Genomic DNA, 4,805 nt, shown 5'->3' on the forward strand with positions numbered 1-4,805 from the left:
TGAACAACCCCAGCAGTGTCAATGACACTGTCTAATTTCACTTTCAAAAATGTCAATAGGGTGGAATAGAAGCGATGTAATTTTTAAAGAAAAATTTTAAAGAAAAATAGAATGGTGAGTAGATCTGACAATGTACCTATTCTAAAATGACTAAGAACTCTAGTCAAAAGATCAATAGATTCACTGAAGGCTTTGATGGTATCTCATAACTTAAATGCTTCACAAGAGTTATTTATACGTCAAGTATTAAGGTGGCAGAAGGACCTTGGGCCTCTACTCAAACACTCCCTCAATGCATGAATACCTTCTTTTATTAAATTGGAACTCTATGACGCTCACTCTCCCGACACAACGGCTGGAGCCAAAGTGGGTGAAAAAGTAAATGTGGTGAAGAAAGCTGATGGTACCCGGCTATCAAAAGAGATAGTGACTGGGGTCTTAAAGGCTTGAAGATCAACAAGCGGCCATCTAGCTCAGAAGCAACAAAGTCCACATGGAAGAACACACCAGCCTGTGTGATCGAGTGGTCCCAAAGGGATCAGTTACCAGGCATCAAAGAACAAAAAATCATATCATTGACTGCACACCTCCATGATAGGATCGCTGAAGACAAATGGGTGCATAAGCAAATGTGGTGAAGAAAGCTGATGGTGCCCGGCTATCAAAAGAGATAGTGTCTGGGGTCTTAAAGGCTTGAAGGTGAACAAGCAGCCATCTAGCTCAGAAGCAAATAAGCCCACATGAAAGAAGCACATCGGCCAGTGCGATCACGAGGTGCCCAAGGGACCAGGTATAAGGCATCATGCAAAAAAAAAGATATAAGTGTGTGTATGTATGTGTATATATGTGTATATGTATATATGTATGTGTATATATGTATATATATATATATAATATTAAATGAAGGGGGAGGTGCAGAGTGGAGACCCAAGGCCCAAGTGTCGGCCAATGGAGATCCCCTCATAGAGGGGTTTAGGAGAGGAGATGGGTTAATTAGGGTGTGAGGTAGTATCGATGAAGAACACAGCTTTCCCCCAGATCCTGGATGCTTCCTCCCCCCAACTACCATGATCTGAATTCTACCTTGCAGGGCTGGATAGGACAGAGGCTGTACACTGGTACATATGAGTGTTGGAGGTACAGGGAATCCAGGGTGGATGATACCTTCAGGACCAAGGGTATGAGGGACGATGCTGGGAGAGTGGAGGGTGAGTGGGTTGGAAAGGGGGAACTGATTACAAGGATCCACATGTGACCTCTTCCCTGGGAGAGGGACAGCAGAGAAGGGGGGAAGGGAGACTCCGGATAGGGCAAGATATGACAAAATAACGATGTATAAATTACCAAGGGCATATGGGGGGGGGGGAATGGGGAGGGAGGGGGAAAATAAAAGAGGACCTGATGCAAGGGGCTTAAGTGGAGAGCAAATGCCTTGAGAATGATTGGGGCAGGGAATGTATGGATGTGCTTTATACAATTGATGTATGTATATGTATGGATTGTGGTAAGAGTTGTTTGAGTCCCTAATAAAATGTAAAAGAAGAAAAGAGAAAAAAATGATTAGGGCAAAGACTGTACAGATGTGCTTTATACAATTGATGTATGTATATGTATGAACTGTGAAAAGAATTGTATCAGCCCCAATAAATTGTTAAGGAAAAAAAAAGAGCCTACAACATGACTTCAGAGCAGGGAAAGATTTCAAGCTCTAGTTCTGTAATGTATAAGTTTATCAAATAATTATATTTAGAGGTTTTCTGATTCAAAAGTGCTACATTGATTTGCAAAGCACCAATGAAACAGCCTCAGGAGTTGCTTATGTTTACAAGGAAGACTGACTTTGTACAGCGACCCTTAGGCTTCTTTCAAGAACAGGTATACAGATATGCCTTAGGAACAAAGGGAGCATCAAAAAGAAATTGCCTATTCTAAGATTTGTCTTGTCTTTTCAATAGTAACCTGGTATAGAAAGTCTCAAAAGTGAACATGGTTTAGTCCAGTTTCCAAACTTGAGGTTGAGAGAGAAATAACACTGAAAGAATGGAAGGAAACCCGTTTGTGCCTGAGATAATGAGAAGACGCATAGCTGCTCCACAGGCTGGAAACACACGAAGCGCGACTGGAAGAAATTGCTCTTCCTGTAACTGGTCCCTTTCCATGAAATGGGATTAAATACTCTGACTTTGTTATTTCTATTATTTATTAATCTCTTTATAGGGAGTGCATACTAATATCATAATAATGCATAATTCAATTAGGTCAAGAATAATTGTCCATTTGCTACCACAGTCAGTTTCCAAACATTTTCTTTTTTCTTGAACTCCCTGTTTCAGCTCCTCTTTCTCCCCTCCCTCCCCACCATAGCCAAAGAAGCTATTATTATTATTATATATTTCTATGATGATCACAGATAAATATGTATTCAGAAATATACATTTACATGTACAAGGACATTAGAACTCTCTAGAGTCTTGTCATCCATTAAAACTTAAATTGATGTTCTATATCAATGGGTTAGTGTGTGTGTGTGTGTTCACACGTGCTGTCTAATATGATGCTCAATGGTAAAATGTATAGCAATGTACATCTGCTATTTTGAATAGCCAGAGGTGTAATACATAAAATATTAGGATGCTTTTCTCTTAAGAGGTGAAATATAGGAAAAAAGATGTAAATGGAAATGCCGAGCCTACTTAAGACTATAAATTGTCTCAATTTATCTTTAGGACTTTTTGAACACTCATTTTAATATATATAATAAACTTTTCATAAATTATTTATATTAAATTATTTAAAATTTGTTTCAGAATACTTGATTCTAACTTTGCTAGCTAGATATGTAATGTTTGGTCCTGCAAAAGAACACACCAAGTCCCACTGCAGTTCTGTATTCCTTGGGGCACCAAGTCCCTCCTGAGCTGCTTGCTAAGGCTTCAGAGGAAGATACACACACACACACACACACACACACACACTGCATCACAGTAAAAGAGCTAAGCCACAGTTCGATTTAAGCACAGAGTAGATACACTTCAAAAGTGAAGCACGTCCCTCTTACGAGGCTGGAAAGACCCCATAAGCATAGAAAAGAAATATTTCTCAGAGTTAACCAGGACTGTGTCCAGGGGAGGCTTTCCACTGTAAAGGCACAGTGATGGGTGGAGATGTCTACTCTGCATGTGGTCCTGCAACTTTCTGCTTCATGAGCATGTGTGATTCTTGAGTGATCTAATAATCTATTGACTTCACGGGTGGAATTGCTTCAGACGGGCCTCTAGGCCAAATTCTCAACACACCATGCCTGTCTTACAGCAATATAAAAATTCATCAAAAAAACTCGATGAACTCTGTGGTGAGGAGCTACACACCCACAGCGTGCAGTTAGGAGACTTCCAGAGCATCCACTTCTCTGAGACCATGTGGTCTATGGCTATAATTTATCCAGTTGAAAGCAAGATCACTCAAAAATTATATTTTCAAACTAGTAGTAAACAAAAGTTCTTTTCTTTTCCTTAATGGCAGGAAACCTAACTCTTTCTTAATACTATTAATTAAACTTTCAGTCAAACGGGTAAGGTTTTGTTTATGAGTATATCTAATAAAAAGTTCTTCAGCCAATTTTCTTGTGTAACTCTTATAATAACTCTTTAAAGTTAGGAAAATGGAGACACTATTTAGCAGATCTCTGTTTATTTAAATGTGAACTCCCGGTTACAACAAGCACTCATTCACTCAATTTTAATATCAGCAAATCAGTTAAAATATTTTAATTTATTTTTGTAACATAAGGCACTACAGAACCGCAATTCAGTTAGTTTTAAACATCCTTTTAAATAAATGTCTACCCTTTATTTTAATTCATAGAGAATGACCTCATAGGATAGTGTGGAAACTGCTCTCCATGATTTCTGAGGTTGTAAAGTTCAAACAGAAACACGCTGCTTTCCTCCTCCTCCTTCTTCTCTTTAGTTGTGACAGCTAATTTCTACATTACAAGCTAAGTAATCACAGAATGTTAAAAGTTTGTCACGTTTGCCTGAACATCAGCAAAGGGTTACGTTGTGGTAGGGAAATTCTTTTTATCTCCCTCCTCTTACTCACACAGGCACCCAGTACCAGACTGAAGCAACCACGTGTGAACTGGAGGGGAAGGGCAGATGCCTCCTTAGTTTCCTACACTACTCACATACATATCTCAGCTCACTTAGAGCAAAGAGAAAAAAAGATTGAAACAGTTCATTAATTTGTCATGACATTGAAAGTTTAATTTAGAAGCATTCAAATTATAAAATGAAAACTGAGTCCAAACAGAAGAGGAAAGAAAAAGTAATATAGAGCTCAGCTTTCTTCTGCTCTATTCCTGGTTGCGGAGGGAAATAAAAGTTGTGCAGCAAGAATTTACTCTTATTTATTTGACTTCCTGCAAGACAATTTTAACTGTAAAATTGAAGAGACATTTCTCCATTGAGTTCAGATTCTATAAAGGCCAGTCCTTGTTACAACATACATATATTCTTCTGAGTCATAGGTTAAGAATACAGGAAGACCAGGAGGACAGAATATGCCATAGGCGTTGTTGCTGTTGTTTTTTCTCTCTGATATTTTGATGGAATACCCTTATAGTGCAGTTGATAATGGCTAATGCCTCGGGAAGGGGTCAACATCAGTTGGGATAATGTGATAAAAGAGTGGCAATGAGATATAAAACACTGTGACTCCTTGGCGGAGCACAGGTAAAGACTGAGATGAAAATAAGGACTTATACATACTAATTGTAAGACTGATATTTAGGAATTACTCCAATG

This window comes from Tenrec ecaudatus, chromosome 17, assembly GCF_050624435.1.
Source record: "Tenrec ecaudatus isolate mTenEca1 chromosome 17, mTenEca1.hap1, whole genome shotgun sequence".
In the NCBI taxonomy this organism is placed as follows: domain Eukaryota; kingdom Metazoa; phylum Chordata; class Mammalia; order Afrosoricida; family Tenrecidae; genus Tenrec; species Tenrec ecaudatus.